Source organism: Opisthocomus hoazin, chromosome Z, assembly GCF_030867145.1.
Source record: "Opisthocomus hoazin isolate bOpiHoa1 chromosome Z, bOpiHoa1.hap1, whole genome shotgun sequence".
Classification (NCBI taxonomy): domain Eukaryota; kingdom Metazoa; phylum Chordata; class Aves; order Opisthocomiformes; family Opisthocomidae; genus Opisthocomus; species Opisthocomus hoazin.
This window is the reverse complement of record NC_134454.1, coordinates 31421154-31431348: the sequence shown is the minus strand read 5'-3', so window position 1 is coordinate 31431348 and position 10195 is coordinate 31421154. Positions and strand designations below refer to the sequence as shown.

Genomic DNA, 10195 nt, shown 5'->3' with positions numbered 1-10195 from the left:
GACCCCACCTGGCCAAACAGAGCCCGGTGTTCCATACCATGTGCTGTCACTAGGTTCAGGCGGGGGGGCGGGGGGGGAGCTGGGGGTGGGAACTCACTCGCGGCTCGGGAGGGCGCAGCGGCAGTTCGGTCTGGTCCGGTCCGAGAGAGGGGGTCTGTTCTATGGGCTCTGTTCTGCGGTTTGTTTTGTGTATCCCCCTTTTCTGTACCGTTGTTGTTCCTGTTCCCTTTGTTTGCTGTTCTGTTAAACCGCCCTTATCCCGACCCACCGCACCAAACTATAACATTTAATTTGGCGCCCAATGTGGGGCTCGAACCCACGACCCTGGGATTAAGAGTCCCATGCTCTACCGACTGAGCTAGCCGGGCGTTAAAACTGCTTTCATAGATTTTGTTATAATTTGTTGTACGTATTTACTGTGTTAGTTAAACGGTCACCGGTAAAAAATGTTGCTGACTTCGATCAGATGGCTGTGGTTTTTGAATCCTTATTTACAGTATGTATTCAATGCCGTGCTGTTCATCATAGCTGGGAAAAAGATCAGGATGATAATTTTGCTGTGCTGTACGATATCGACTTATGACATGATAACATCACTGTGCATGAAATTAGGCTTGTATTTGCATGCGGCACTGCGGTCATTTCCATACCTCAGATCCTATGTCGTAGAATTTGTTAATAATCAAACCCAATCTGTGGGGAAAACCAAAGGGGATACCTTCCCCCACTCTTTCGCCCCCCCTCTTTCCCTCAGGCTGATCCTAACTGCTTTCGAGAATTTCGAGTACCGGTGGGATGCTCAGGCCAGCACTCTGCTATTGTTCTGCCTCTTGAATGGGTTTTGGGTCTTGTTTAGGGTTAAGCAAGTAGTTAAGAACATCGTGCAGAGACCTGCGCCGGGGCTAGATAGCTGTGAGTGGCTGGGTGTGTGGGACAGCATGGGCAGGTGTCTAGAGCAGTGGGCACCTCTGGTGTCTTTGAAAGTCACCCCTGAACAAGTACAGAATCCGGACAAACTAGTAAAATATCTGCAAAAAGTGTGCTGCCACCCTGGGAACTCCAGAGAGACACAAATCACCGCAATGTGCTGGGGTCTGGCCCACGCCTACTAAGCCCTGTTCAACCTGATTCAGTGCCCTAAAGGGGAAGGGGGGGGGAAACGAAGCAGCAGGCACTGGCACTGCCCGCCCCCAGCCAGCCCTACAACCCCTCCAGCCCAGCAGGAGGTCACATCCGCCCCGACCGGCACCACCGCTGCCACAGCTACAGGGTCTGCCTTGGTTTCCCCGGCGGGCACGGCAGCTGCTCCAGCCCCAGCTCCAGCAGCAGGCATCGTGGCTGAGCCCAGTGACCAACCTGTGCAGGTAGCAGTCGCCCCTGTAAAACTAAAGAAAGACGCAAAGAGAGCAGATCGCTCCGGGAGGGATGACAATGAGCCAGGGTCATCGCGGGAGACAGAGGCAGAGATCATCACCTGGTCCCTGTCACTGGGCAAGCTGCAAGACATGTGGAAAGACTTCAGCCGCCACCCAGGCGAGCACATTGTCACCTGGCTGCTGCAGTGCTGGGATAACGGGGCCAGCAGCTTGGAATTAGAAGGCAAGGAAGCCAAGCAGCTGGGATCCCTGGCCAGGGATGGGGGCATTGACAAGGCCATTGGGAAAAAGGAACAAGTCCTCAGCCTCTGGAGGAGACTTCTGTCAGGCGTGAGGGAGAGGTACCCCTTCAGTGACGATTTTGTATGCTACCCTTGCTAGTGGACCAATATGCAAAGGGGTATTCAGTACTTGAGGGAATTAGCTGTGCGGGAGCTGGTTTACTGTGACACAGATGATGAGCAGGTACCCACAGACCCAGATGAACTCCAGTGCTCACAATCCATGTGGAGGAAGTTTTGTGTGGAGCGCACCATCCTCATATGCCAACTCACTGGCAATAGTAGACTGGAAAGGTAAGGAGGCACCAACTGTGGATGAGGTGGCTGTCCGACTCCGACAATATGAGGAAAGTCTCTCTTCCTCCCTTGTCTCAGCCGTGGAGAAACTGGTCAAGCGACTAGAAAAGAATATGTCCTACTCCCCACTTGTACGGACCAGTGTCTCAGCTGTTAGGGGCAAGTGTTTCTCTGCTCAGGAGAGAGAATACAGAGGCTATACACCACGGGGCACCCTGTGGTTCTACCTGCGTGACCACGGAGAGGACATGAGGAAGTGGGATGGAAAACCCACCTGAAGTCTAGAGGCACGAGTGCGTGAGTTGCGAGGTAAAACAATCACAAAAGGGGATTCTGTTAGGAAAAATGCCGCTCCAGTTTCCAGCAGACAGCTCTCCAGACCAGGTAGACAGCTTGATCTTCATTCCGATCCTCTGGAGGGGATCTCCAAGTCATTTTTACAGCAGATTAGCAGCAATTTCTCTGACCAGGATTAGAGGGGCCCTGTCTCCAGCCAGGGAGGAAAGGGACAACCACGTTTATTGGACAGTGTGAATTCGGTGGCCTGGCACGTCAGATCCACAAGAGTATAAAGCTCTAGTGGACACTGGTGCACAGTGTACTTTAATGCCATCAGATTTCAGAGGGTCAGAGTCCATTTGCATTTCGGGAGTGACAGGGGGGTCCCAAGAGCTGAGTGTACTGGAGGCTGAAGCCTCACTGGGCAGGAGTGTCAGAAGCACCCCATTGTAACTGGCCCCGAGGCTCCGTGCATCCTTGGTATAGACTGTCTTGGGAGAGGGTATTTCAAGGACCCAAAGGGGTATCGGTGGGCTTTTGGTATAGCTCCTCTGGAGATGGAAGAAATTAAACAGCTGTCCATTTCGCCTGGTCTCTCGGAGGTTCCTTCTGTTGTGGGGTTGCTGAGGGTGGAAGAACAACAGGTACCCATCGCAACCACAACTGTGCACAGGCGACAGTATCGTACCAACCGAGACTCCCTTATCCCCATTCATCAGCTGATCCGCCAGCTGGAGAGTCAAGGAGTGATCAGCAAAACTCGCTCACCTTTTAATAGTCCCATATGGCCAGTGAGAAATTCTACTGGAGAATGGAGACTGACAATAGACTACCGTGGCCTGAATGAAGTCACACCACCGCGGAGTGCTGCCGTGCCAGACATGCTAGAACTTCAATATCAGCTGGAGTCAAAGACAGCCAAGTGGTATGTGACAAATGACATCGCTAATGCATTCTTCTCCATCCCATTGGCAGCAGAGTGCAGGCCACAATTTGCTTTCACCTGGAGGGGCATCCAGTACACCTGGAATCGACTGCCCCAGGGGTGGAAACACAGTCCCACCATTTGCCATGGACTGATCCAGACTGCACTGGAAAAGGGTGAAGCTCTAGAACATCTGCAGTACATCGATGACATCATTGAATGGAGTGACACAGCGGAGGAAGTTTTTGAGAAAGGGGAGAAAATAGTTCAGATCCTTCTGAAAGCCGTTTTCACCATTAAGTGAAGTCAAGGGACCTGCGCAAGAGATCCAGCTTTTAGGAATAAAATGGCAGGATGGTCACCGTGAAATCCCCCCAACAAAATAGCAGCTATGGCCCACCAACCAGCAAAAAAGAAGCACAGGCCTTCTTAGGTGTTGTGGGTTTTTGGAGGATGCACATCCCAAATTACAGCCAGATTGTAAGCCCTCTGTACCATGTGACCCGGAAGAAGAATGATCTTGAATGGGGCCCTGAGCAACGACAGGCATTTGAACAAATTAAATGGGAGATAGTTCATGCCGTAGCCCTTGGTCCAGTCCGGTCAGGGCAAGATGTTAAAAACGTGCTGTACACCGGAGTCGGGGAGAACGGCCCAACCTGGAGTCTCTGGCAGAAAGCACCAGGGGAGACTCAAGGTCGACCCCTGGGGTTTTGGAGCCAGAGATACAAAGGATCTGAGGCCCGCTATACTCCCACTGAAAAAGAGATTCTGGCAGCATATGAAGGCGTTCGAGCTGCTTCAGAAGTGGTCGGCACTGAAGCACAGCTCCTCCTAGCACCACGATTGCAGGTCCTGGGCTGGATGTTCAAAGAGAGGGTCCCCTCTACGCATCATGCCACCGATGCTACTTGGAGTAAGTGGGTCACGCTGATCACACAGCGGGCCTGAACGGGAAACCCCAATTGCCCAGGAATTCTGGAGGTAATCATGGACTGGTCAGAAGGCAAAGATTTTGGAGCATCGCCAGAAGAGGAGGTGACATGTGCTGAAGAGGCCCCACTGTATAACAAGCTGCCAGAAGATAAGAAACAGTATGCCCTGTTCACGGATGAGTCCTGTCGCATTGTGGGGCAGCAGCGGAGGTGGAAGGCTGCTGTATGGAGCCCTACACGACAAGTCGCGGAAACTGCCGAGGGAGAAGGTGAGTCCAGCCAGTTTGCAGAGGTGAAAGCCATCCAGCTGGCTTTAGACATTGCCAGTCGAGAGAAGTGGCCAGTGCTCTACCTTTACACCGACTCCTGGATGGTGGCCAATGCCTTGTGGAGGTGGCTGCAGCAATGAAAGAAGAACAACTGGCAGCGCAGAGGCAAACCTATCTGCGCTGCCCCATCGTGGCAAGATATTGCTGCCTGGCTGGAGCAGTTGGTTTTAAGAGTCCGTCATGTGGACGCCCACATCCCTAAGAGTCGGGCCACTGAGGAACATCAAAACAACCGCCAGGTAGATGAGGCTGCTAAGATTGAAGTGGCTCAGGTGGATCTGGACTGGCAACATAAGGGTGAACTGTTTATAGCTCGGGGTGGGCCCATGACACCTTGGGCCACCAAGGAAGAGACGCGACATACCGATGGGCTCATGAACGAAGGGTGGACTTGACCATGGACACCATTGCACAGGTTATCCATGAATGTGAAAAATATACTACAATCAAGCAAGCCAAGCAGGTAAAGCCTCAGTGGTATGGAGGACGATGGCTAAAATATAAATATGGGGAAGCTTGGCAGATTGACTACATCACACTGCCACAAACCCGCGAAGGCAAGTGCTATGTGCTCACTATGTTGGAAGCCACCACCGGATGGCTGGAAACCTACCCTGTGCCCCATGCCACTGCCCAGAATACCATCCTGGGCCTGGAAAAACAAGTCCTGTGGCGACATGGCACTCCCGAAAGAATCGAGTCGGACAACAGGACTCACTTTCGCAACAGCCTCATAGACACCTGGGCCAAAGAACACGGTATTGAGTGGGTGTATCACATCCCCTATCATGCACCAGCCTCTGGAAAGATCGAGTGGTACAATGGGCTGCTAAAAACCACTTTGAGGGCAATGAGGGGTGGAATTTTCAAAAACTGGGACACCCATTTAGCAAAGGCCTCCTGGTTGGTTAACACCAGAGGATCCACCAACCGGCTGGTCCTGCCCAGTCAAAACCTCAGCGCCCTGTAGAAGGGGATAAAGTCCCCGTAGTGCACATGCGGAACATGTTAGGGAAGACAGTCTGGGTTAGTCCTGCCTCGGGCAAAGGTAAGCCCGTCCGTGGGATTGCTTTTGCTCAAGGACCTGGGTGTACCTGGTGGGTAATGTGGAAGGATGGGGAAGTCCGATGTGTACCTCATGGGGATTTGATTTTGGGGGAGAATAGTCCATAAATAAACAAATTGTATGAAGTTAATTGTTAAATAACCCTGTCACTGTCTGTTATCACTGTTATAATTGTTATATTTTGTACCAGTAGTAACATAGTAAGAATTGTCCAGACTAAAGAAGGATGAGCTTTTTTGATGAACACCTAGCAGAGCACAGCGATGATGGGACTGGACCTGGTTTTCAACAACTGGCATCCAACAACTTCATCAAGATCAACATCTCTTGCAGACTGTGGGCACGGACCGCGCCAGATACATCAGCCGTGAGCTCCGGACGCAGCAAGTGCCCGCCCATCACCACACATCACCTCTCGTGCCACGGAAGACCATTACGACAGATGGAGCCCGAAGTCATGGATTAAATGAACTCAATGTATACTTTAGAGTGATGATCCATCGACTAAGGGAATGATATCTGGAGACAGGAGAAGTGGTGGTGATCAACTGGACAATGGGGCACCTGGGCATGATGTAGATGGTATGGAATAAGGGGTGGATAATGTCCTGGATTTGGCCAGGACAGGGACAATTTTCACTGGACTCCAGGAAGGGTCACAGCCGAGGGGGTGGGGGCTGACCCCACCTGGCCAAACAGAGCCGGGTGTTCCATACCATGTGCAGTCACGCTGGGTTCCGGCAGGGGGGGGAACTGGGGGGCGGGAACTGACTCGCGGCTCGGGAGGACGCAGCGGCAGTTCGGTCCGGTCCAAGAGAGGGGGTCTGTTCTATGGGCTCTGTTCTGCGGTTTGTTTTGTGTATCCCCCTTTTCTGTATCGTTGTGGTTCCTGTTCACTTTGTTTGCTGTTCTGTTAAACTGCCCTTATCCCGACCCACCAGTTTCTGCCTGTTTCTTTCCATTCTTCTCCGCACCTTGGCCGGGGGGAAGGGTGGCCATGTGGCGCTTTTGTTGCTGGCCGCACCAAACTATAACAAGCACAGACTGTGTTGTCACAATTATTCTTTTCTTTCCTTTTCCCACTGGTCATGGCTTAAGTAATTTCAGCCCTCCAGCTGGTATTTTTTCTTGCTCTGTATTAGTAGGCAATTAATTGCCCTTAAGAGGGGCCTAATAAACTGTTTCTTCTTTGTCAGTCTTTATGTGCTTCATTCATGGTGATCAGCACAGATTTTGAGAGCCTTGTAGCAAAAAAACCCTTGGCTAATTTATTGTCTGCTGCTGTGTATTCCCAGAGATGCATACAGCCTAAATCAAGAAAATATATCTTGTCAAAGTTAAAAATGAGTTGACAAAAGCTTTCATAAAGGTTCTATATAAAAAAAAATATGTGTATCTATAGATTTCTAAAACTGTAGACTCTATAGACTAGCTGAGCAATAATGATAAAATCAGAAAGTCAACATGACCTGACAATGTGGGCTCACAGCCCAGAAGGCCAACCACATCCTGAGACCTGGGGTCCTGTGTCCAGCTCTGGAGCCCTCAGCACAGGAAAGACATGGACCTGTTGGAGCAGGTCCAGAGGAGGCTGCAAAAATGATCTAAGGACTGGAGCACCTCTCCTGTGAGGAAAGGCTGAGTGAGTTGGGACTGTTCAGCCTGAAAAAGAGAAGGCTCTGGGGACGGCTTACTGCAGCCTTCCAGTACCTGAAGGACCTGCAAGAGAGCTGGAGAGGGACTTTTTACAAGGGCATGGTGTGGTAAGAAAAGGGGTAATGGCTTTGAACTAAGAGGGAGGAATATTTGGATTGGATCTAAGAAAGAAATTCTTTACTCTGAGAGTGGTGAGGCACTGACATAGGTAGCCCAGAGAAGTTGTGGCTGCCGCATCCCTGGCAGTGTTCAAGGCCAGGCTGGATGGGGCTTTGAGCAACCTGATCTAGGGGAATGTGTCCATGTCCATGGCAGGGGCATTGGAACTTGATGGCCTTTAAGGTCCCTTCCAACTCAAACCATGCTATGATTCTATGAAATATGTTTGCACAGCTGGAGATGACTCTCTGCAAGAATTATCCCTGTCACATGCACCTGTATCAGCTATGGCTTGTGATAGAAAACACTAAGATGGAGGTTAATGTGGGATACTCTAAGCCTTTGAGCCCCCCTCCCCCCCAAGTCCATGTCTCAAAGACAAGAAAGGATTCAGCAATTCTGTCATAAAAACTTTATTACCAAAATATTATCAAAACTTCAATACCTGTTCTAGCAACTGCAAAGACATGGACTGAAATTGAGCAAACATCTAGAGGAAAAATTAATCCTTGACATCTTTTTTTAGATACCTTGAGGAATGATAAGTTACTGAAGCTGATGTACACAATCTTATGCTCTACAGACGCGTTAGAGAGAGCATGAGACACACAGAGTGAGCATACAATAAACTTCTTGATTACAGAACACTTTCAGAGAACCGCTGAAAATTGAAAAGAGGAACAAAGGAATCAAAAAATGAAAAAAAAAAGTAATTCTAAGGAAAGAAGACTGGAGCTTCTAGGCCCTTTTGGGGCTTATGAAAGGCACCTTATTACAGCATCAGGGGAAATGAGAGATAGATGCAAACAATTGGCTGAATGTGAGTGCTGATGAATTTCTACAAATGCATCCAAGAAGCTCATGGCTGAATTGAAATTGGGGAGACCATTATGTATTGAGGGTTGAGCATTACAATAATTTTTCTTGGAGCAAGCCAGGGAAACAACTTGCCATAGAGCACTGCTGTGAATCTCAGCAAGGCACTGTTCACCAGCCACGGTGCTGCTAGTGAGACAATTCTAAGAGGTGGACCATAACTCATGTATAAAATTTCAAATGAATGTTTCACAGACAAGATAGATCCTGCTACTCACAGTCTGATAGACCTGTGAACAAGCAGGTGCTACAGCCTGTCATATACTAGTTAAAGCTTAAGAATCAGCGAAAAAATACGGTCAAACAGTGATGCAGTCGTTAACAGGGATGGTCATAGAATTAAGGAATAATTCAGGTCAGAAGGCACCTCAGTGTAATAAATGTATACATATAGAGTTTGTTCTCAAACCGGCAGATGGAAAAAGAGCCCCCTCCCTTTCCTTTTGGGTTAGCTTTATCGCTGTTATGCAGTGTTTTTAAATCACAGAACCTTGGGGAGGGAAAGTTTTGGACCAGTTTGCTCAGCGGGGTGCCGCGGCCTCCCTGCTTTGTGCTGGGCTGGAATGGCCAGGTGTGGGGGGGGAGTCTGGTCCTTTGTCCTGGTGACCACCGGAGGGAGCAGGACGACCCCTAGCAACAAGTACACGCAGCCGCGGAACGATACCAGGATGGGCTACGTAGACCGTCTGGAACCTTCCCTATGAATATGTATTAGGAACAAGGAGAACCTATGGCAAAGTCCAGAACTTTCTGTATGAATATGTATTAGCAGACCATATATAAACTGGGGAAGGGGACTGGGCGGTGCGCGCTGTTGGTGGAGCAGGAGACTGCCCCAGGCGCCCAGCGCTGTTTTTTGCCTGCTTATTTGCTTGCTTAAATAAATTTGGCTTTAATAAATATAACTGGCTCTTAGTCTTTTTAACATCAGGATTTCCCTCCTTCAGCCTCTGGCTCAAAGAAGAGTCATACATGGGGATCACACCAGATTGCTTAGGATTTTAGGCAGTCGAGGCTTGAAATCCTCCAAGGTGGAAAAACTTCTCTGGGCCCCCAATCTACCACCCCCTGTCCTTGTTGGGAAAAAGCTTTTCCTGCTCTCCATCCCAAACCTCACAAGTTTCAGCTGGTGCCACGCTTGTTACCTACCAGGCACCTCCGTGAAGAGCCTGGCCTCAGCCCCTCGGTCCCCCCGTGTAGGCACCAAGATGCTTTCAGGTCCCCTAAAGCCATCTCCGCACTGAGCTGAGATAGTTCTGGCCCCACAGCCTCACCTCACAGGGCGAGCTCTCCAGCCTCTCTCTCTTGATGACCCCCCCTTAACTTGTCCTCGTTCTGGTCCCTGTGGATGGCAGCCCTGCTCTTGCACATATCAGGTGGCCCCACAGTTTAGCATCATCTGCAAATCTCATGATGTCTCTCCTTCACTTTGCCCATGATATAAGTGAACAAGTTAAACAGGACATATCCCAGGATAGACCCCTTCTGTAACTCACTTATTGCCAGCCACCAGGTACAATTCAGCAACCCTTTAAGCCTCCCTCTTTAGCATCATCTGCAAATCTCATGATGTCTCTCCTTCACTTTGCCCATGACATAAGTGAACAAGTTAAACAGGACATATCCCAGGACAGACCACTGCTGTAACTCACTTATTGCCAGCCACCAGGTACAATTCAGCAACCCTTTAAGCCTCCCTCTTCCAATTAATTGTTTTAGCTGGCAGATTGTCTGTCTATTCATAAAGATATTTTCCTGTCCTGGAATAAGGAATATGAAGTGACCGTGTATTAAATGTGATCAATAGTTCTTTCCTTTGTGTCAATGGAATTATTTAGCATGCATGCTGGAGTCCATGTTTGTGCCTAGTAAATGCAACCACACTTCTGTGTATTATATTAGCATGTGTTTGACAGTAAACATTTGAAAGTACACTCCATTGATTTTTCTGCTGTAAGCTGCATCTTCTGTAGCACTCTTTGTAACTAAATGTGTTGGCAGACTGGCATGTGATTT

At 49.5% G+C, this 10195-nt stretch overlaps 1 non-coding gene across 1 annotated transcript; it reads right to left on the bottom strand.

The window, feature by feature from the left end:
* Nucleotides 1–295: 295 nt before the first annotated feature.
* Nucleotides 296–368, bottom strand: TRNAK-CUU (transfer RNA lysine (anticodon CUU)). The gene has a single exon. It is a non-coding gene; the product is annotated as a tRNA-Lys (tRNA).
* Nucleotides 369–10195: the final 9827 nt, after the last annotated feature.